The sequence below is a fragment of the Camelina sativa genome, chromosome 18, assembly GCF_000633955.1.
Source record: "Camelina sativa cultivar DH55 chromosome 18, Cs, whole genome shotgun sequence".
NCBI lineage: Eukaryota > Viridiplantae > Streptophyta > Magnoliopsida > Brassicales > Brassicaceae > Camelina > Camelina sativa.
This window is the reverse complement of record NC_025702.1, coordinates 6,550,441-6,575,721: the sequence shown is the minus strand read 5'-3', so window position 1 is coordinate 6,575,721 and position 25,281 is coordinate 6,550,441. Positions and strand designations below refer to the sequence as shown.

At 37.1% G+C, this 25,281-nt stretch overlaps 1 pseudogene; it reads left to right on the top strand.

Moving 5' to 3' along the window:
- On the top strand, positions 18,312–25,281 carry LOC104760717 (annotated as a pseudogene).

Sequence of the window (25,281 nt, the reverse complement as noted above, 5' to 3'; positions counted from 1 at the left end):
AGTGGTTTGCAACCTTTCCAGATCTATTTCGGTATTCTTTTCTTGACTTTAATGTTTCTGACCACAGACCAATATTGCTTCGCTTAGGCATACTTAACCACACCAAACAAAAACCATTTCGTTTCGATAAGAGACTGATAGGTGTTGCAAGCTTTAAACACTATGTCAAAGAAGGATGGAATTTTGGCAAACATGTACGACATCACACAATTCTAGACCAAATAAGCCATTTTCGTCGCTATATGGCCCGGTGTAAACGCCGAAACAATTTAAACTCAGCTAAGTAGATTGATGTTCTTCAGTTTCGTTTAAACCGAGCAATGACTAGTCTACAAAGATCTGATAGCGACTTAATCCCTCGTCTATGATAGGAATTGGCATCGTCATACAAAGATGAGGAGATATATTGAAAACAAAAGAGTAAGAACCTTTGGTTACAAGTTGGGGATAGAAAGACAAAAATTTTCCATGCTTGTACAAAAAACCGGTTTGCTCAAAATTTCATCACCTCTATAAAAGATGACCATGGTAATATTATTAATGGGGAGTCTGCAATTGGGACACATGCTGCAGATTATTTTCAAACCATGTATGCTTCCAATCATCATCAAGTTTTGCCAATGGATTTTGCTGATTTTTGTCCAATAGTTACAAATGAGATAAATGAAGAACTGACTAAAGATTTCACAAATGAGGAAATATTTAAAGCTCTCTCACAGATCGGCGATGACAAAGCACCAGGTCCTGATGGATTAACGACTCATTTCTATAAAGACATCACCAAAGAAGTAAAACAATTTTTTCAAACTTCAGTAATGAGACTTGGACTCAACAACACGAATATTTGTATGATACCAAAGATTCCAGAGCCGTTAACACTTTCCGACTACCGTCCTATTGGACTATCACTAGTAAAAAAAAAATCGTATAGCCACGTTTTTGTCACCAAGCATCGTGACTAAAAAATTATTTGTCACGAACAGGCCACGAATTCAATTCGTAGCACCTTCGTGACAAAATTGGCTACGAAATAATCACGAACCATCAGTGTGACTATATTTGTCACTAATATGTCAGGAATACATTCGTGGCTAGATAGACACGATCAATTTCGTGGCTATTTTGTGGTTATTCCACCGAACTATCCATCACATCACACTGTACCACAGAAAAGTAAGAAGACTATAACCACGATATTGTTTGTAGCTAACTCGTGACTAGCTCACTATCACGGAGTACATTCGTGGCCCATTCGTGACTAACCCACCGAATTATCGTTGCCACTAATATCGATCGTGACAAATTTGTGACATCTCCACCAAATTATACATCCCATCAGAGTTAAAGTGATATGGTTGTATAGCCACTAAATAATTTTGACATTTTTGTGGCCATCCCACCGAATGAGCCGTCTAATCAAATTAGTCCGACAAGATTGAGAGTTTGCAGAAGCAATAGTGGTGAGAATATCTTCAAAATATTGTCACGATTTATATTCGTGGCTAGGTCGTGGCTAAGGTTTTCTATAAAAGCAAAACGTTTCTCGCTTCAGTTTCCATATCCATTAAGTAAGTAAGAACCAAAAAAATCGGGAGAGAGTTTTGTTTTTCTTTTCAAAAGTTTCATGTCTTATTATTTTCAAAATCGAGAGTGGATGGATCAAAGTATTGATCCAGGCAGAAATTGTACTATAGAAACATTTATGGCGGGATTGATGTTTTTATCGAATTTGCTTGTAAACAAGCATTTTATCGGGAAACCAACACTTTGTTGTGTCCTTGTGCTCGGTGTAAGAATAGAAAGTAGCGTGATGCAAGAACGGTCACTAGACATCTTTATCGGGTGGGGTTTAAAGGAAATTATTATATTTGGCTGAACCATGGAGAACAATATTATCATGTTGGAGAATCTTCGAGGGCAAGTCATTTTACCAGTGAAGAAGCAATGTTGCCACCAAATGCTACAAATTTTCAAGCTCCAGGAAATACTTATGAGTATTTTCCATACGCAAATGTTAACATTGCACCAGAAGCGGCGTCTCCACATGTGTTGGAGAATACAATGGAAGCAACACATGAAGATGCATATGTTGATAGTGTTTTTGAAGCTTTTGAAGCCGCTAAAGAGCCTCTTTACGATGGATGTCCATAAGGAATTTCTCAGTTGTACCTGGCTTCCCGTATGTTGAAAGAAAAATCTGATTACAATATGGTGGAAGCATGCGTTGATGAGTTATCACAGACTTTCAAAGCTGTTTACCCACACCAAATAAAGCTCATGCATCATACTACGAGACAAAGAAGCTGGCAAGAGAGCTTGGGCTACCAGTATATAAGATTGATGTTTGCGAGGATAATTGCATGATCTTTTGGAAAGGAGACGATCGAGATCTAATGCAGTGTTGGTTCTGTAATAAAGATAGATACCACCCGAACAATGGGAAAGGGAAAAATAGACCTAAGTAGAGAATGTTTTATATACCGATTACAGATCGGTTGAAGAGGTTATACCAGTTAGAGGCGACTGCAACGGCTATGCGATGGAATGCTGAAAATATGTCTACCGAAGGAGAAATGCAGCACCCATCTGACGGAGTAGCATGGAAACATTTTAATGAGGTATATCCTAATTTTGCTGCCGAGAGTCGCAATATTTATCTTGGCTTATCAACGGATGGATTTAATCCTGTTGGTATTAATGGGGAGGCACATTTAATATGGCCTGTTATCGTAACTCCCTATAATTTGCCACCCAATATGTGCATGAAAAATGAATTTGTTTTTCTATCGGTACTCGTTCCGGGGCCAAAGCATCCAAAAAAAGTCTAGATATTTATCTTCAACCGTTGATCGAAGAATTGAAAAGCCTACGGATTGACGGTATGGAAGCATATGATGTATCAAGAAAGTCCAAATTCACGATGCAAGCTGCGTTGATGTGGACAATCAGCTACTTCCCAGCATATGGCATGTTGTCTGGTTGGACGACGCATGGTCATTTATCTTGTCCATATTGTCTAGATGAGACAAAATCATTTTGGTTAACAAATGGAAGGAAACATAGTTGGTTTGACTGCCACAAAATGTTTTTACCGCAAGATCATCCATACAGGCGTAATGTTCAGGCCTTTTGACAGGGGAAAGAAGTACTAGATGATCATCCACCATGGTTAAATGGAGAGGAGATTCTTCACGAAAGAATAAACAATATTATGGGGTTGTTTAGAACAGTCAATTGTGGAGGGAACAAACACCAACAGCCTGCTCGAACCATCGATGGATATGGGGTTCATCATAATTGGGTTAAAAAGAGTATATTTTGGGAGTTGCCTTACTAGGAAAATCTTCTTCTTCGTCATAACCTTGACTTCATGCATATCGAGAAGAACTTTTTTGATAATCTCATCAACACGGTTTTAAATGGGAAGACGAAAGATAACATTAAATCAAGGATGGATCTTGCTGCCTTATGTAGAAGACATACATTAAATCTTCGCCCCGATGGGACAATGCCGGTACCAATATATAGGTTGTCAAATGAAAAGAAAAGGAAATTTCTCCTATGGATGAAAAATGAGATATGATTTCCAGATGGTTACGCATCAAAGTTCAGTTGTTGCGTCGACAAAACTCATTGAAAGTTCTCAGGCTTAAAAAGTCATGATTGTCACGTCATTATGCAACGACTTCTCCCTTTTGCTTTTGAAGAACTTCTCCCACAACCCGTTCACACGGCAATTTCAGGTAATTTATTGATCTTTTACTTTTAACATATTTTTATGCTTACATTGATAACTTAATGTTGTATATTTATATTTGTGTAGAAATTGCACTCTTTTTCGGGATATCTCAGCAAAGACTTTACACATTGATGATGTTGCTTTGCAAAGAGAAAATATCGTTGTAAAACTTTGCAATTTGGAGAAAATATTTCCACTGTCGTTCTTTGATGTTATGGAACATCTCCCCGTGCACCTACCAGATGAAGCTGCTTTAGGAGGTCCAGTCCAATATCGGTGGATGTATACGTTCGAGAGATACATGTACCATCTCAAAAAGAAAGTTAAGAACAAAGCACATATTGCAGGTTCGATTGTTGCACAATGTGTAAATGATGAGATAGCAGATTGATAGTTGGATTTTCACCCAGGGTATCAATTCCCTATGCAGTTGTAGTACAAAGGGTTATCAATCCAAATGGTTGTCTATTGCTAGCAGGAATGATATAATCAGGACAATACAAGTCAATCCAAGCAGATAGGGTTTTTGTTCTAACAAAGAAACCACACGACCTAAGCACTCGATGCAAGCAGTCGAGTACAAGATCGAGTGGGATGATCGAGTAAGCAAATGAGATATGAACAGCTCGAGGTATTACTCGATGCAGGTTATCGTGTACCTGATCGGGTAAGTGGTCGAGTAAGTAAAGAAAATGTAAACAAATAAAATATGAAAGCTCCTAAGGATGGGGTAATCGAATCCTAAGTATTCTAGACCAGTACAGATGCCTTACATGTCTCAAGCAATTATTTCCTAGACAATGAATCTCTAAAACCTTGTCACTACACTCTCGCACTAGCAACAATCAACCTTGATCACTTACCACACTCTCGCACTAGCAATATGAACAAGAAGGCATTAAGAACGATTCATTATTGTCAGTAAACTCAAACTCATCTAATCCCTTACTCAGAGTCAAGTAAACCTCTAGCATTGGCTAATTCACGCATCTCATCTACACCTCTCGGTCGCTGAAACGCCCTAGATCTAATCTCAACCTCTCGGTCTGTTGACAGCATTAAGAACACCAACCTAGAAGGAAATCTATCAATCATTTACAATCAAACTAAGGCATCCTAACCGATCAAGAACACAAAATCATCTATCCCATCCCTAGAAACTTTACTACACTACTCGGACATGATAACAAGGAACAAAATAACGAAAATGAATGAAACTTGCATTGTATTAAAAGATAGAGTAGAGTAGAAAGAGTACAAGATAGAAATCTAAGAAAACTATAAAAACTATGAAATAAAAATGCAAAACGAAAAGGAAAATGTTTGAGTCGCTCAGTTCTCTCACAGAAGCTCTCGCTCTCTGGTTTGAGGGTCTGCGGCGTGCTCCCCTGCGAGCTAGGAGAGGAGGGGGTTTATATATGGAAACCTTTTTGACCTAGCTTCCCAGACCTGCCCGATGGTCTACTCGATGGGGTACACGAGGGTGAAGTCGGGTTACTCCTCGGGTGGATCTTTGGGTTGTTCTTCATGCTCTCGGATCCTCCTCGATCGTGTTGGGGTTCGGACTTGTTCTTGCAGCTCGATGGCTCCTCCGGGTACATGCTCGGATTGTCCTTGTTTTTCCCCATTTTTGGCTCTTTAGCACCTGTTTTCATCCAAAATATGCAAATGCAGCAATGCAACACCCTAAATGGTCTAAAAGTGAATTCCTACAGTTAATGACCTAAAAATGCTAAGTTAGAGGTATGAACAATGCAAAATATGGACAAAAAAAGATGCTAAAAACATATAAATTATAGAGTTATCACATATGCATCTGCAAATATTTTTGGACATCCAGAAGCTAGGGACGACGTTGCTCAAGGAGAAATTTGATTTACATATTTTTATCCAGATGTGCCTACCTTGTTCTACCATGAGGGTCGTGTTAGTGGGAAATCCTCAAGTGGATGACTTAATGATCATGACTACACAGTGCTCCAAACATTTATGTTGCTCAACTGTGATAAATTTGAGCCTTATAAACGGTATGAAAACTTTTATTACTTGATATACAATTTTACATTAAATTTATAATTTAAATTATATATAATTATAAGATGTTTGAAGATTATATGAGGGAGCACACCCCAAGAATGACTATTAAGGACATGGAAAAAGCAAAAGACAAGCATTTTGGAGAATGGTGTAAAGACTATGTAAGTTTAATTTTTAATGAATGTTAATTATTAAAAAGTTAATTATTACTATATACATATTAATTCTCAGTTACAAACTCACGTGGATATTGTTTCCACACACATAACCATGCCCAAGATAAATAAACCCAAAATTACGATGTTTATGTTCGTGGAACCACTGACACAAATTATTATGGGCTGATAGAAGAGATATTGATGATCCATTACCTGTTCCGACACTTATAATTTGCTTTAAGTGTTGTCATTTATCTGGGATTTGCTCCAATAGTGTTTGTTTGTTCATGGGCTTTGTTCTAATTTTACTCTCTCTTCTCTCAGGTTTGGTGTTTACCCTTCTGTCTACAAGTTTGTTCGAACAACATGGAAAGCAAATTTTTTGGGACCATGGAGGAACTGGTCAGAGGTTCCTGATGAGAGGAAAAATATTTTGTGGCAAACTTTTGTGGTAATTAATGTTTCTATACCTGAAGTCAACAATATTTTCCAACTAACTTACAAACTACTGATCTCTCTTCTCCCTTTTTTTTTAGCAACACTATTACTGGGAACCTCGTTTTCATGACACTGTCTTCTACCATTGGAAGCAGCACACAATGACTTCAGTTTGTGATTGCATCAGCACAAAGAAGAGGGCAAATAAGAAACCCAAGTACATTGGTGAGGCTGATTGGGACACTCTAATGGAGTATTTGGGAACAGAACCAGCAAAGAAGAAGAGCAAGAATGCTGCTGCAAGCCGCTTATCTAATCCTAATGGCAAAGGGATTCACAAGCATTGTGCAGGTCCTAAGTGTTTTTTGCAGATTGAGCATGAGATGGTAAGTGTTATACTTCTCATCTGTTATTATTTACTTTCATATATACACTAATATTTCAACTTTCTTTGTGTATATGATTGAGTCTGGATCAGATGAACCACCAGCCTACACTGATCTTGTGCGGAAGACACACACACGCAAAGATGGAACTTTCATCGACCATTGTGCTGAGTGTCTTGTCAACGAAGTAGAGGAAGTTGTTTCATAGATCACAACTGAAGATGGTTCTCCGCACAGCCAAACTGCCACATCTGGTGCTTTTCCTTCTCGCATTCTATTGAACAAAGAATATCTGAAGATACTCTCTTAAAAAATCTTTTATCATTCTTAATGCCTCATGCTCTATATATGGTATGTATATATTAGTGAAATGTCTTGCTCTCTTTTTGTATACGGTTTGTTTGATTAAGTTTGTTTGTTTGCATTATATCTTTATATGTTTGTTTTTGAATATATGTTTGATATTTGTTTTGTTTCTCTCAAAGCGTGGGCAGTCTAAAAATGGGTATGTATATGGAATCGGCAGTGTTCAATACCGGGAAATCAATCCATCTGAGAAAGTAGCTGCTTCTATTTCTCGCAACCTGGACATGGAAGAGCGCATCTCAAGTTTGGAGACAAAATTCAAGACACTAAACACCAATGTTGGAGAAATGAATACTAACTTGGGAACGATTATGGAAGAGATGGTTGCATCACGACAAGCACTTAACCTGATCATACAGTCTCTAGGAATTAGACAACCCTCTGCTGCTGCTCCTGCTCCTGCTACATGTAACACCCGCAAACCAAAACTGTGCATTTTGGGGGAGGGTGTCGATCGACACCATGGTGGTGTCGGTCGACACCACTTATTTCTTGTTCGGCCAGATTGATTTAATTGTCGATTTTGGTCGCTTTGGTTTAGGGAAAACCATAGAACCGAGATATTAAAGTGAGAAAACGACCTAGGTCGTGTTTTTGTGGGTTGTCGCTGCTGTAGAGAGAGAGAAAGAGGAGAAAACAGTTTCTAAAAGTTCTTGAGAGTTTTTGTGAGATTTCAAGGCCTTTTGGGTGAGATCTTGCTGTGGGAGTGAAGATCCAGGGCTAGGAACGTGGTGGGAAGGTTGTTGTGGTAGTAGCTTCGTCTTTTGGGCTTAGATCTCATTGTTTGGCTAAGGTGAATGCATGACCATGGCTTATCTAAGCTAAGATCTTTGTTTCTGTGATATTGTGTGTTGTTTAGTTGTTTCTTTTGGTTGTTTGTGAGTTTTTCGTAGCTCCTGAGGCTACGATTCGTTCCTGCGATCGTGTGGGACGAAAAGGAGAAGTTTGGAGGCGAGTTTCGGAGGTTATGTTCGAAGGAAATCACTTCTCGGCAGTGGTGTCGGTCGACACCAACGCGAGGACGACTCGGGGACTTAGCGAGTGTCGGTCGACACCGTTAGGGTTTTGGGAGTGTCTAGCAGGTGTCGGTAGACACCCAAGTGGTGTCGGTCGACACCAGATGTCTAGTGTCGGTCGACACCTTCGGGTATCGATCGACACCCTTCTGAAAGGAACCGATTTGTGTCGGGTCGCTTTGTGCTTGTTCCTGGTTTGTTTTATTGTTGTTGTTTGTGGCATGAGAGATCTTATTGCTTGTGTGTATAGCCCAGTAGATGGGAGGATTGCCTCAATGAGTGTTTATCAAACACTCATGCATCTCAATTTGTGTTTGTGGTGCAGGTAAAGGCAAAGTGTGATCGTGGAATCAGGGCAATGAAGAGGAGGATGTTCTAGGGACCCGATTGGATGTTGTCTGGCATTGTTATGTTGCTAGAGTTGGGTATTTAGAACTTGTTAGGTTCCTGGTTCTTTGTTTCTCTTTGTTTGATATTGGAATTGTTATGTTTTGGATATTGGTTATCTTATTATTGGATATTATTTGATATTGGTTTTTTGGTTATGTTATCGGCTGTTGTGTGTTTGTGGTTATGTGGCTAGTGAGTATGAGACCACTAGTTGTAGTGTATTTATTATTATTATTTATTATTTATTAAAAAAAAACGGATCAGGTCGTTTCAGTTCAATTGGTGGCAACTTGTCCTGTGGGAAGGTTGATAAAGGGTGAGGACTAGTTGGTCTCTTCTACATATTCAGATGTGTTTGGATAGTTGCTTAGTCTAAGGTTAAGCTGAGTATACCTACGAGTTGCATATATTATAAGTAACCGTATTTGCTTGTTGAGTGTATTAATATTTATAAGTATATAAATATATATTTTTATAAAGTATAAGAAAGAGAATTAGTATCTTAGAGTTGGATATTGAACTAAAATGGATATTTTATGCGTGTTGTTTGATGATTGTGTTAATGCATGTTTTGTTGTGGCAAAATAAGTGCTTGTGTGTGGGGAGATAGGTGCCAAGGGCACATAGATGCGGGTGAGCCGCAGAGAGTCCTGCAAGGAGAGATCCTTGTAGTTGTGTAGTGGTCTACGGGCGCAGAATGCGGGTAGATCAGGATTGGCTGACGAGCCAACGCGTTGTTGTGCGTGGAAGAAGTGCAAGAAGCACGAGGAATCTGGATACGCAAGTGAAAATGTGTAGGAAGAAGTGCGAAAGCATGAGGAATCCAGTAATGCACAATGTGTAGGAAGAAGTGCGAAAGCATGAGGAATCCGGTAATGCACGGGTTGGCATGTCTTGACACGTGGTATCATGGGACGTAGTCTCATTTGTGTGATGTGTGTGTATGTTTGTGTGTCACAGGTTTTAGGACACAGTGATTACTGCTTGGCTTAGGTTTAGACTTGGTGATTGTCTAAGCGTGTTTGGGTGTGGAGACTTCGGGAGCCCTGAGGCTTTCCCTCATTGAGTAATTATCAATTGCTCATTCCTCTCTCTTTTGCAGGTTGGCTAAGTTAAGAGTTCGTTTGCATTGTTAGCTGGTGGTTTTGCATTTAAAGAGCGTTTTGGGCCGGCCAGGGAGTCAACCCGTTGACCAGTTCCGGGTATCGAGTTCGGGTATTACAATTTGGTGACAGCTTGTCCTGTGGGAAGGTTGTTAAAGGGTGAGGACCAGGGTTCGAGGAACGCTTGGGCACCAATAACCTACTGTGGATTTGGATGAGTAGTTCCATTTACCACGGTGAGGGGTTAGGATCGATGCCCTGCAGGATCAGCTTGGGGTCCGTTCGGGCGGCTAGCGGTGGGCTAGTAGGGTCTGCGGGACGGGTTGTCATACTACAACTTCTGTGGCTGCTCATGCTCCAGCTACTACAACAGCTTCTCCTGCTCTAGCTTCTACAACAACTGCTCCTGCTCCAGCTTCTACAACTCCTGCTTCAGCTACATCTTCACACCAAGGCAACTTAGATGCTTGGTGTGCATTATTTGGTGTTTAAGTTTCGGTCAATGATGGTTAAGTTTTTTTGTTGAACTTTCTAACAGGATAGACTTTTGTTTAGCAAGTCTTTTGGTAAAATGTAAGATAAGACTACTTAATGTGCTATTTAGCCATTCTTTTTGGTAATATGTAAACAGCAAACTAATTATGGTAATGTAAAATATGGTTATTTGGATTTCATGTTTTGTGATTTTGGCTTTTCATTACAGGTTTTTGGTTTTAGTAATTACTATTATTGTATATTTTTGGCAAATAATCAGCCACAAAACAAATTATATTTGTACCTTTGTTACAATAAGCCACCAACATAAATCATGGCTTAATAGCTAAGCTACTGACATGTTACTCTTTAACTCATGGCTATATTTACACTAAATTATATGGTGATCAAAACGTGGCTAATATAGTCACTAAGCACTGTGACAATTTCGTAGCTATAGTATGCCACAAATTAAAAGTAATTGTTTCATAGCTAGAACTAGCCACGAATAAACGTGATCAATACGTAGCTAATCTAGACACGAAACGGTGGTGATTTTTACGTAGCTAAATTAGCCATGAAGCGATTGTGATGTTTACGTAGCTAAATTTAGCCACTAATAGTGAGTGACAAATTCGTGACTCGAAAGCCACGAAAAAGCAAGCAACACAACAATTTAGTTACAAAGCTATATCTACGATTTTTTAGTGACAATTCGTGACTTTTTAGCCTTATAGCCACAAATATTTAGGCTCAGCCACGAATATATTGGTGGCTATACATGTTTTTTTACTAGTGTATGTAATGTTATCTACAAGATTATCTCTAAATGTTTGGTGAGCCATCTGAAATGTCATCTAGACGTTATTGTCTCTGATTCTCAAGCCGCATTCATCCATGGTCGTATGGTCACGGATAATATCTTAATAGCTCACGAGTTAATTCATTCTCTAAAGGCCAGAAAGAGGTTTTCACAAACATATATGGCGTTCAAGACTGATGTTAGCAAAGCATACGATAGAGTCAAATGAGATTTCTTGGAGACTACCATGAATCTCTTTGTTTTATCACCAAAATGGATCAAATGGATTATGGCTACTGTCAAATCAGTTGAGTATGCTGTTTTAGTTAATGGCACTCCAACAGGAAAGGTCCTTCCAGAACGTGGAATTAGACAAGGTGACCCTTCATCACCTTATCTTTTTATTTTGTGTGCTGATATTCTGAATCACCTAATCAAATCTGAAGTCTCATCTGGTCACCTATAAGGAATCAAAATTGGAAATGGTGTTCCAAACATAACACACTTACAGTTTGCTGATGACAGCTTATTCTTTTGTCGAGCAAATAATCGAAACTGTCAAGCTTTAAAAGATGCTTTTGATGTATAAGAGTATAACTCGGGTCAAAAGATCAATACTTAAAAATCTCTAATCACCTTTGACTCTCGTGTCTATGGACAACGTCAAAACGCAATGAAAATAATATTGCACATATCAAATCAAGGAGGAGGGGGTAAATATCTTGGTCTACCTGAACAGTTTGGTAGGAAGAAGAAAGAAATGTTTGCTTACCTTGTAGAACGTGTTCGACAACGAACTTCTAATTGGAGTGCTAAATTCCTTTCGCCAGCTGGTAAAGAAGTGCTATTGAAGTCAGTGGCTGCAGCCATGCCGGTTTATGCTATGTCTTGTTTTAAATTACCACTTGGTCTTATTGCTGAATTGGAGACAATTTTAATGAGGTTTTGGTGGAAAAAGAGCACAACTACGAGAGGTATACCATGATAGCTTGGAAACGACTTCAATATTCAAAGAAAGAGGGTGGTCTAGGCTTCTGAGACTTAGCAAAGTTCAATGATTCCTTATTAGCTAAACAAGCTTAGCGGATTATCAAATATCCAAATACCTTGTTTGCCAAGGTTATGAAAGCTAGATATTTCCCAGATGATTCTATACTTGATGCCAGACCAAAAAAATTGCAATCTTTTGGGTGGTCATCAATACTTACAGGTCTCAATTTACTTAAAAAAGGAACCAGATTTATAGTTAGAAATGCCTCCAATATTCGTGTTAATGTGGATAATGTTATTGCTGCTCACCCTCCTCGTCTTGTTTCCTCTGTCAAAGCCAATAGACATGGTCTGATATCGAATTTTATCCAAATTAATGGACAAACTTCTGAATGGAATTTACAAGCTATTGAAGATACTATCATACCGGATGACTTCGAGGGCATAACCAAGCTCTACGTCCACAACTCGTTCCTGGAAGCTAAGTTAATCTGGCACTATAACAGATCAGGACAATATACACTTCACTCTGGATACTGGTTGGCCACTCATGACCCATTTGAGAATGCTCTTGTACCAATCGTACCACATGGCTCCATTGAATTGAAGAAAAAGATTTGGCGTTTGAAGATTATACCTAAAATAAAATACTTTCTATGGAATGTTCTATCTCGATCAGTGGGAACAGCAACAAGGTTGTTACTCGGTGGCGTATCTATTGATAAAAAATGTCGACGTTGTAAAAGCTTGGAAGAGACAATCAATCACGCTCTCTTCATCTGCCCTTCGTCGCAATTAGTTTGGAATTCTGCAAATATTCCTTTTCCCTCTCCCTTTCACTTAACTGAAACGGAAGCTAACATCTCTCTTTTGATAGATATGTACAATGATAACACGTGTTCACAGGAAATGAACCTCTTATCCTTCTGGATTATATGGAGTATTTGGAAATCGCGTAACAACTATGTTTTTAACAATACACTTGAAGATCCTCAACAAAATTGCAGTCAAGCAAAGGGTGATGTTTGTGAATGGATCAATGCCACAAGTAACAACGAAGGAACCCTCCCTACATCACCACAAACACTTCGAAATAATTGGAAGCACTCTCACTATCCTGCTGTAAAATGCAACTTTGATGCTAGTTTTTCAACAGTCTCATATAAAACTATTGGAGGTTGGATTATACGCGATTCTTCGGGTCTTTGAGTCTGTGTGGGGTTCGGGTGTTCTTAGAGCTGCACAATCACCTATGGAAGCGGAAGCGGAAGCATTATTATTCGCAATGCAACAAACGTTACATCATAGTTTTGATAATGTATGCTTCGAGGGTGACTGCAAATTTCTGATTGACGCTATCAATGGTTCCTTGATGGACATCTCCATATATAGCTTACTTCAAGATATTCATTCCTGTTCGAGCCAATTCAGATCGGTTTCCTTTGCCTATACACATCGTTCAACTAATGAAGTTGCACATTGATTGGCAAAATTAGGATGCCTTAATACTGATTTTTATAGTGATTGTATCAATCCACCCAGTTGGATGTTGGAACCTTTGTATATTGACAGATTCTATAATTAATAAAATCAAATTTGCTGAAAAAAATAATAATAATAATAATTTGGAGGTTCTTTCTGCACAAAACCCTATAAATTTCTATATTTAATATTTTTGAAAATGGAGAAATTATTGAAAACCAATTTGAACCACGACCCAAGAATGAATCCGATTCGGTTTGCAAAATAATACAGTAGAACCACAAATCTCTCAATTAAGAACTGATGAAATGATAAATTTGAATCGATGTTCATAAAACGCAGAATCAACTTCTCATGTTAGAATCCATGGAAGGATCTCAATCTAACAATGAGGAATCACACCAAAAAACTAGCAAAAAGAAAAAGAATTACAATTCCCAGATTTTTCACATAATCCTCACAAACGAACTCTTCCTACTCTTTATTCTTCAGATTTTCTCAATTGCCAACGAACACCACGTCATTTACTCTTTTTCCTCCAATCAAATCCTCTTAAACCTCCACGTTAGCTTTAGTCTACTTTTCCTATATCAAATCCTTCCCTCCCAAACAACCATGCCCACATGGTTGAGAGAATGGATATCCCACATGGTTGAGATACTGGATGCTGAACCACCAGGATCCCAAACTCTGTTGTGAACATCCCACCTCTTAATTAGAAACACCAGTAGCTTATGTCTCCGAAGTGTCTCCAAAGCAGGTTCTTCTTGCATCATAAGAGGTTGTTGAAACAGCCACTGCACTTTGTCCACTTGATAACCTCTCAAGTTCTTTTTAAAAAATACTTGTGATGTAGCTCGGATCTGATTATGATGGTGTTGTATGTTCTTTTTGTCAAGCTTGAATATAAACTTCCAAGATTTGGAGCCCTTTCCCTTTTTCCACCGGTGCCACAACCGATGATGAGCACACTTAGTTCTCCATTTATGCTTTATTTGGAACTTCTCATCACCATACAGAAACTCTTGTACTAGCAATGAAACATGATCCTTAGGCATTTCCAACTTGGCCACCGAAAATGAAGTGGGGTTCATAGCCTGCTCAAACTCATACATTCTAATATGCGCAGTCACAGTTTGTTGTTCACGGCCTGCACCACTATTCTTTTTTCTGAATCTGAACATCCTAGATTTTATCTCTTTTGTTATCTTCTTTGCTCCCAGTTTTTCTTCATGTGAAAACGTCATGTTTAGTAGACCTGAAACTCTTAGTCTTTGAACATAAAGAATGAATAAAGCTGTAGGAGTTGAAGATTTCTCGACTTGCACAAAGCCATACCACCAATCATGTATGTTTGCTAGCCATCTTCTCTCTTTTGCTGTGTACTTGAGCTGCTTGTTTGCAACAGTGATATCAATATCATGAGCGTCATTTTTCCTAATCCTATGTACAGCCCAGGTTGCAGCCAGAGGACCCACCATAGCAAAAGAATGCAGGAACTGAACTCTCTTTACATATGTTTTGTACTTAAACATCCACCGCTTGGGAAATTTAAACTTTTTGTTTCTCATGGCTTCTTGAATGAACAAATTGGGTTGCAACAGCTGCTCACTCACCCTTAAAATCTGCTCATACACAACTTCTTGTCCATGAACAGCTTCACTCTCTCTTATCCCAAACGTTAAACATAGCATACTTCTCATGCCAACATTTCTGACCACTTTGAACATCTCATCATGTTCTTCTATAGCATACCTCGGCTTATTCAGTTGATGTAATATGTATCTTACTCCACTGAAATCTTGGTAGGCATAAGAATTGCTACCCTCCTCCATTAAAATCTGAGATTTCTGAATGTATGCATCATCATTAAAGAACCATTGTGTCTCCTGAAAATCTCCAACACCTACTGAACTGACAAGGTACTGATCACACAAAATATCACTTCCACAATCAAAATACAATTCATAAACAACAAGTCCAATGTGTGACATCAATTGATTTCTTGTTGCATTGGCTTCGCTAACCCCCAGTTTTTCTTGTAACAGTTCTCTTAATTGTGCCATGTCTTTGAATTTAAACCACCAAGTGTTGGAACATGTTTCCCTTCTCTCATTGTCAACAATTTTGCTCTCCCTGACATTGAATCAAACATTTGGCGTGCACAACTCACAACAATTAGATGATCAAATTGTGACTGATGTGTGAGCGATGAACACATATACTGAATTACTGATACCAAGTAGGTTCCAAGATTGAATAAGTGAAATGATTATCTGCTTTTTCTTGAACCAATTGATTCTGTTGAGTCAATAAATCCATTTCACACTCTGCTACGTTGAATCCAGAAACTTTCTCAACATCAGAAAATCGATCATTATCACTCGAACTCACAAAATCAGTGTCTACCAAATCTTCCTTATCATCATTCTCGACCAATTCATTAAGTTCACTATCGGTCCCAAAACCAAGGCTAGGTTCCGAGTTTGGAATTGATACCTGAAATTGTGGAGTTGATTCTTCCTCCAGGATTGCTCCTTGTACCAAACTGTCTTCTAAGCCAATCGATCCTATTGCAACCTCACACACTTCTTCTTCTTTATCCTCCTTAGCTTTTAGCTCACTATCAATCTTAAGGGGACTCTTAACAATGTTGCTTCTAGGGTGTGCATACTCATATAACCTTCCAATTGAGAAACATTGTTGAATCGTTTGAGGCTGAAACATTCAAACGTTCTGTTGAGTATCCGTTTGTAGACCATCCAAATATACTCTAACCAAGCAATCTTCAGTCAAATCCACTCTTTTTCTAAGCAACTAAAACTCTTTATGATACTCAACAATATCGTTCGTCTCTTTCAACTCCTTTAAATCAGCAATTGGATCATCAACAACTCTCTCAAACCTGTTTAATCGAATCATCTTGACCATCGCAGCAAAATACATCTCCATATCGAAATATTGTTTCACGAGTGTATCTTCCAGCTTGTCTAAGCGCCAATTCAACGTCGTTTCACGATCCACAGCTTCGGTCACCTTCGTCGCAGCTCTTGTTTCCTCCATAGATTCTGAGAATCGTAGAGCTCTTATACCTTTAATACAGTAGAACCACAAATCTCTTAATTAAGAACTGATGAAATGATAAATTTGAATCAACATTCATAAAACGCAGAATCAACTTCTCATGTTAGAATCCATGGAAGGATCTCAATCTAACAATGAGGAATCACACCAACAAACTAGCATAATTGATATGATGTATTAATTATGTTTGATATAAAATATTTAGTTCTATGCATTAAGATGAAATATGTAATTAAACTTAAAATATGGTTTATTATAATGGTATTTTTGAAAATTCCTCATATTTAAATGGGACTCCTTGTCCTATAAGAGTTTTTTGGTAAAAGCACAAAGATTAATAAACAATAAATATTATATCATTTATAAAACTTCAACCAACAGAAAAATATACTGCATAGTCTAAATAGTCATAAATTGTTATATTAATATAAATTATACATAGAAATTTGAGAAAATGTTATAAATTAGAGCAAAAAAACCTTAAAACTCTTATATAATAGAACTGAGAGAGTATTAAAATGAAATATGAGAGATTCATATTCAATATTAAAATGTTTCAAGATAAAATCTAAAAACATATACATTACTACTTAATTATTGTTAATAATTTGTTCAAATTTTTACCTGCGTAATAACACGGGCCTCATCTGAGTGAGGTTAATTCAGATGGTAGATTATCTTGTAAATAAAAAGTGCAATAAAAAATTGTTTAAATGTTAAATTGGCAAAAAATAATAATTTAGAGGTTCTTTACAAAACCCTATAAATTTCTATATTTAATATTTTTGAAAATTGAGAAATTATTGAAAACCAATTTGAACCAGGACCCAAGAATGAATCCGGTTCGGTTTGCAAAATAGCAAGTTGTTTAATTCCTCCCCTGACTGACCTAAAGGAGCGTTGTTCCCGTTCACTCCAGCCGCAGCACCACCAAGTCTTGTGGCTACAACGTTTGGGGTTGGGGTTTAAGGTCACAGTCTCTACCTAGTTCTTCAGGAAATTTGTTTCCGATGGGAGTACCGTCGTTCTACAAATGGTTAATCGAAAGGCATCCATTGATTCTACAAGAAGTCATTGAAGAAGAACCACTCGAGGTTAATGGCGNCAAACTAGCATAATTGATATGATGTATTAATTATGTTTGATATAAAATATTTAGTTCTATGCATTAAGATGAAATATGTAATTAAACTTAAAATATGGTTTATTATAATGGTATTTTTGAAAATTCCTCATATTTAAATGGGACTCCTTGTCCTATAAGAGTTTTTTGGTAAAAGCACAAAGATTAATAAACAATAAATATTATATCATTTATAAAACTTCAACCAACAGAAAAATATACTGCATAGTCTAAATAGTCATAAATTGTTATATTAATATAAATTATACATAGAAATTTGAGAAAATGTTATAAATTAGAGCAAAAAAACCTTAAAACTCTTATATAATAGAACTGAGAGAGTATTAAAATGAAATATGAGAGATTCATATTCAATATTAAAATGTTTCAAGATAAAATCTAAAAACATATACATTACTACTTAATTATTGTTAATAATTTGTTCAAATTTTTACCTGCGTAATAACACGGGCCTCATCTGAGTGAGGTTAATTCAGATGGTAGATTATCTTGTAAATAAAAAGTGCAATAAAAAATTGTTTAAATGTTAAATTGGCAAAAAATAATAATTTAGAGGTTCTTTACAAAACCCTATAAATTTCTATATTTAATATTTTTGAAAATTGAGAAATTATTGAAAACCAATTTGAACCAGGACCCAAGAATGAATCCGGTTCGGTTTGCAAAATAGCAAGTTGTTTAATTCCTCCCCTGACTGACCTAAAGGAGCGTTGTTCCCGTTCACTCCAGCCGCAGCACCACCAAGTCTTGTGGCTACAACGTTTGGGGTTGGGGTTTAAGGTCACAGTCTCTACCTAGTTCTTCAGGAAATTTGTTTCCGATGGGAGTACCGTCGTTCTACAAATGGTTAATCGAAAGGCATCCATTGATTCTACAAGAAGTCATTGAAGAAGAACCACTCGAGGTTAATGGCGGCGTCACGATCCCAATCGATACCAGCAAACCTAATCCTAATGGTTACGAGTATGACAATCTCTATCTCGATATGAACGGAATCATTCATCCATGTTTCCATCCTGAAGACAAGCCTTCTCCTACTACGTTTACGCAAGTGTTTCAATGTATGTTCGATTACATTGATAGGCTTTTTGTCATGGTCCGACCTCGGAAGCTCTTATTCATGGCTATCGGTGAGTTTTTTCTTATCTATGGCATTACATTGTATGAGTTGGATTTTAGTTTTACTTGTGTTTGTGAAATTTGTTCCATTGTGTTTGGTGTTGTGTAATTTGCAGATGGTGTTGCTCCAAGGGCTAAAATGAATCAGCAGAGAGCTAGACGGTTTAGAGCAGCAAAAGATGCAGCTGAAGCAGTATGTGCCATCTCTTTTTTTTATACTCTGTTTCACTTAGTTTGTATCAATAGTGAGCTTTAACCGATCAATTGTTGTGTCACTCTGTTGCGAAGCGTATTTTTACCATTGAGATATTTGAATCTATTACCTGCTGTGTTAGGCAGCTGAAGAAGAGCAGCTGCGGCAAGAGTTTGAGAGTGAAGGGAAGAAGTTGCCTCCTAAAGTGGATTCTCAAGTTTTTGACTCTAATGTTATAACTCTTGGAACATAGTTCATGTCTACTCTGTCATTTGCGTTGCGATACTACATTCACATTAGACTAAATTCTGATCCTGGATGGAAAAATATTAAGGTATCAATTAGGGTGTCTGATATATTCCTTCTGGCTGTTTACAACATACTTCAAGTTTTGCTCTTATTTACTTATTCTGAAGGTTATACTCTCGGATGCTAATGTTCCTGGTGAGGGGGAACACAAGATCATGTCATACATACGTTGTAATAAGAACCATCCTAGTTATAACCCAAACACTCATCATTGTCTATATGGTTTGGTATATAAGCTCCTTTTAATTCTTATGATTTCCATGTCTTTTAGTTTGATTTTGCAACAAGATTGTTCTGATCTTAATCGGGCAAGCTTGGCCATTCTACTTTTTATTCTTAATAACAGGACGCTGATTTAATCATGCTGTCTTTGGCCACCCACGAAATTCATTTTTCAATCCTTCGTGAGGTTTGTACAATTGTTCCTTTGGGTTTTATTCCTAGCCAAGCACTGACCAATCTACCTTGTTTATAATTCAACATGTCCTTCTTCAATATGTTTGGACACTTGATTTAAGTCACAAATTTGTATGCAAGTCTTTCAAGTATCAAGATGATTTTTTTTCCGGTTCTTTTTATGCCAATTCAACTGTATTTTCTTCTTGGTGACTTTATCTAGGTTGTTTTCTTTCCTGGAGAGCAAGACAAATGCTTCTTGTGTGGTCAGATGGGGCACCGAGCAGCAGATTGTGAGGGCAAGATAAAGAGGAAGGCAGGAGAAATGCTTGATAACACGGAGCCAGATGTTGCGGCGAAAAAGCCATATGAGGTACTTTTCAGTGTTACACACTTCAATACTATATATTCTAAATTGCATGGTATGTCAAGTTCTCATTAATATCTTTACCAGAATCATGAAGTATTCTTATCTTTTGGCAGTTTGTCAATATTTGGATACTTCGAGAGTATTTGGAACACGACATGCAGAAACCTAACAAGCGATCGAAAAAAAATTTGGACCGCTTGATTGATGACTTCATCTTCATCTGTTTTTTCGTTGGGAATGATTTCCTGCCACATATGCCTACACTAGAAATACGAGAGGTTTGTAGTTTTATGTATAGTGTGTCCTTACATTTGTATGTTCATGTAGCATTCTCTTAAATTCTTTTAAATTTGTTGAAAAATGGCATTTCTTAGAAATAGAAGATGTTCCTATATCATACCTTTCTACCCAGTAAATCACTTCATAGAAATCTTCATTTCTAGTTGGTATTATTTTGGTATTTAATAACTTAGTACATATGTACTCATAGTTTGTGTTCTTATAAATAAAAAAAAATTCATCTTTTTGTCATTGAAAGTCTATGAACGTACTTGGAAAATCTTATTATTCTTGTTGTCTTGCAGGGTGCTATAGAATTGCTGATGTCTGTGTATAGGAGTCGCTTCAGTTCAACAAAAAAATACTTAACCGATGCAAGCAAGGTACATAAATTGAATTTCTTTATCTTAGTTTAGTTTGTAAAACTGTTGGATTATATAGTTTGTGAACTTTTTTTTCACTAAATTTCAGCTGAACTTAAGTAATGTGGAGCGTTTCATCCAGGCCGTTGGGATGTATGAAAATAAAATATTTCTGAAAAGAGAGCTAGTACATCAGGTTAATGTCCCTTCAGTAATTTTGTTTTCTTTAGTTATCTGCATTTCACGTACATTTTAAGATATTATGAATTTATGATAGAAGCGACAAGATTATAAATAACATTAGCCTCCAAAATTATTGAAGGTGACATGATTATAAATAACATCAGGCTATGGATGTGCTCATCTGTTACATGTTTGACCAGACTTTAATCACTTCTCTCTGAGACTCTGACATGTAGAAAATGTTGTTTGATTTTACAACTGTATATCCTCTAGGTGATGAGTAACTCATAGTGGATTTTTAGGCCAGGGAATGTTATAACTTCAAGTTGAGTGGGAGATATTTAAGATAAATTGTAAATTTAAGGGATATTTAAGTGAAGTGAATGTTTTAGAGTAACAACCCTGTATTTTTTTTTATAAGAATATAATATACCTTATTCCTCTCTTTTCCATGGGTTAAAATTTTCCCTGCACTAGCTAACGAATTTAAGCCCCTCTGATACAGCTGTCCACGAAAACATACAAATCTACAAATTATGTTTCATTTTTATGAGTTAGTTTGTCATTGGTGCAAGTGTTATAATTTCTGTTACAGAGGCAATCAGAAAGGTTTTGTCGTGACAAAGCTCGTAACAGTGCTCAAGCAAGCAGACAAATCTCTGGCAAGTTGGTGCAATTAGATTCTGTAGATGAAGTGTCTGATTCATTGCATTCCTCACCACCAAAAAAATATTTGCGTCTGTCTTCGGATGATAACATTGGTGTGACGAATGTTGAAACAGAAAATAACATCAAAACAGAAGTAAGTCATCTTGTATCTGAGGAGAAATGTTAACAAATTATTACAACTGCAGTTCTTTTGTTTAATTATATGGTTTAGTGTAAACTATAGTTGTACTCCATTTCAAATTTTGGTAAAACTGTTAGGTCTGAATTTTTTTGCGTGATGTTCTTTTGGTACTAGAGCTTTTCTTTCTCATTTAAAGTGAACTAAAGTACACAGTGGTTTTCAGGAACTAGATAACGGAGAAGACTTAAAGTTTAAGCTTAAGAAACTGTTGCGGAACAAAGCTGATGTGTTCAGCTCAGGAAATGGAGAACAAGATAAGGTCATATATATATATATATATATATATATAATTTTTTTCAGCTGTGTTTCCGTCAATGGTATCATGAGTGCTTAATCGTCATTGAGTTTGTTTTTTGATTTCCGTCTAATCAATCATTTAATTACGCTAGCAAGTTCACATGGCTGTTGTATTATCAGGTTAGGCTAGGTGTATCAGGATGGAGGGAGAGATACTACGAAGAGAAATTCACAGCTAAGTCTGTTGAGGAAATGGAACAAATACGTAGAGATGTTGTGAGTTTCCCATTGTGTTTAATTTGATGAATATAAATTATGTTAAAGTCACTCTGAATGCATCAATTTACTGTTTCTTTCTTCTAATTCTTTTGCTAGGTTTTGAAGTATACAGAAGGTCTTTGTTGGATAATGCATAATTATTATCATGGTGTTTGTTCCTGGAAATGGTCAGTTTCTGGTCATCCTAATACATATATGTTATACTATTCACATTGATTATTTTCTTGTGGTTCATTTCAACTAATATTGTGAAGCAGTATCTCTCTGAATTTACCATATTGTCCTGTAGGATTGTAATGCTCATTTCAATTTACACACCATGCTACTTTTAGAGCTAATTAAAATATCAAATTTCAGTGCAAGACTTCAATTATAATTGTGCTATGCATCTTTGTTTATTCGAATCAGTGTTCTACTTAAAACAGACCCTATAGTAATCAAGCTAAGATGTTTGAAATTTTTTGTACGTCTGTTTATATGCTTTTATGCCTGTTGTAATTTAACTTTCAAAAAAGCTTAGTTTTAGAGGACAGGATGGCCTTAGTTACAGCAATCTTAGTGGAAACGGACAAATTCATTCACACTTTCGTTTCTCCCATTAGTTTTTCTGTGGTTAATTCCAGATTTATTTTGCAGGTTTTATCCATATTATTATGCACCTTTCGCATCAGATCTCAAGGGCCTTGATAGGCTAGATATCAAGTTGGAACTAGGTTCCCCGTTTAAACCTTTCAATCAGCTTTTGTCTGTTCTTCCATCTGCAAGGTATTCTATCTGTATATTTGAGCATTCATAATGTCTCTCTGCTGTCACTGACTTGCTCACTGTATTCCTGTTCTCAGTGCACATGCTCTCCCAGAGTGCTATAGGACATTAATGACAGATCCAGACTCTGCTATAGCTGATTTTTATCCTGCCGGTATGAAGTTGTTACAGATTGGTTCCTTTCATTGTGGTATTGTGCAATCCATGCCTCTTATTTTAGCTTTTTGGGTGTGCAGATTTTGAGATTGATATGAATGGAAAACGCTATTCGTGGCAGGTGTGATTATCATTTCAAACTGATTAAGGCAGACTTGACTGTGTTGATGATCTGCATAATATCATCAGTTAGATGTAATATTTTACGGTCTCATATTTCTTATCTTTCCTTGTATAGGGTATAGCAAAACTGCCTTTTTTTGATGAAAGGCGTCTTCTGGAGACAGTTGCACTAGTGGAGAAATCACTGACGGTACATCCTATTCCTATCTATGTTTTAGATATTGACTTTTTTGTAATGGTTTTATTTATAAGACAAAATTGTACAATCACATGTAACTTTGTTTTTCTTCTATATGTTTTTTCTAGACCAAAGAAATTCGAAGAAACAGTGTGCTATTTGACATGCTCTTTGTGGTTGCATCTCATCCTCTTGCTGAACTCATCCGTTCTCTTAATAGTCATACCAAAAACTTGAGCAGTGAAGAACGAGCAACTATCATGGAGAAAATTGACCCTGGACTAAGGTTTGTGTCTGATATTCAATAGGTAGTTATGGTTGTAGTTTCACGGTGATGTAATTTTTTGTCTACTTTTAAAAATGGTATCTTCCATCTTGAGTATATAAGAAAAGGGACAAATTTAGTAAGGATGACATCTCTATTTCTTTTGGGTAAAATTTTGTGAGGAAGACTCTATCAAAATTTTTGTATGCAGTATGTCATGAATGGTTACATGTTTCTTGATGTATGCAGTGATGGGATGAATGGTTACATATCTTCATGTGGTGGAGATAGTCAGCCTCTATGTTTCAGCTCCCCTGTTGAGGGCATGGAAGATGTTTTAGCCAATCAAGTCATGTAAGCCTTCAATGCAAGATTGGGTTTAATCACCCATTTGCCACCCCCTTGCGGCTTGAGCTTTATGAAGATGCCTGTTGTAACCTGATCTTCATCAGATTAACAATCTTGTTTTTTTTTTTTCAGTTGTGCCATATATAAACTTCCAGAAGATATCAGAGGCAGTGAGATCACTCATCAAATTCCAAGTTTGGTAATCCCTAAAAAGGTATTGTTGAGTTTACCATTTGCTCTACTAGGCTTCCGATTTTGGTTTCAAGTTGTGTTCAAGAATAAAGAAACTGCTTTGTTGGGTTTTACTACGACCAAAGTTATAGCCCACTTGTTTTTGGTGAACTAATTAGATAGTGTTCTTCATTTATTGGCTTCACAGACTATAAATCTAGTGGATTTGAAAAGTGAAGGTCTTCTATGGCATGAAGATGGTGACAAAAGACGAGCTGCTGCAAGGATTATAAAAACCAAGCGGTGAAGATTATGAATTGGTTGTCATATGCAAAGTTTTGGAAGGCCTTTATATACGGATTGCTTTTAAATGTCTCAATTCTTTTTTTTCTCTCTATTTATCCTGTAGGTATAATCCAGAAGGATCTATTTCCGGGGATAGGCTTGGGAAGGCAGCACACAGACTTGTCTTGAAAACAATAAATGCCCAGCCTGATAATGCGCACATTAATACAGAACCAGCATTGTGTCCAAATACTGTTTTCCAGAACCAAAGAACGTCGGAAAAAATCCCAGCCTTTCAAGAAAAGAAGATCCAATGGGTAAGCCCTCAGAGTCAAATCACTCCAAAGAAGATGAAAAGCCCTGAGAGTCAAACACTTGGAAGAAAAAGAGAAGCTGTAAGAGGCTAGAAGATTTGAAGAAGAAAAACCCTCTGAGTGTAATCCCTCTGAAGATGAAGAAAAGTAAAAACCCTCGGGGGAAGAAGAAGGAAAACCAAATCCCTCAAACTAAACCCACTAAAAAGCAGAGGCAGGCAATACACCTACGCATTATGGAAGAGGCAAGAAAGAGAAAAGAGCAGAAAAAAATAAAGATAGCCAAAAAGGCGCAAATGGTTCCCAACACGCTTGAGCTTCGATCCAAAACGCTTCCTCGATCATCTTCAACAATATGATAAAATATGATCTTGAAAACAAAGGAAGGAGCAATTCGGTAAAGTTTAATTTTAACAGACACGCTCATGTGTTTTGGAAGCAACATGCACAAAAGCTCGTTACAAACCCAACCAAAAGGTTCATAAAAAAA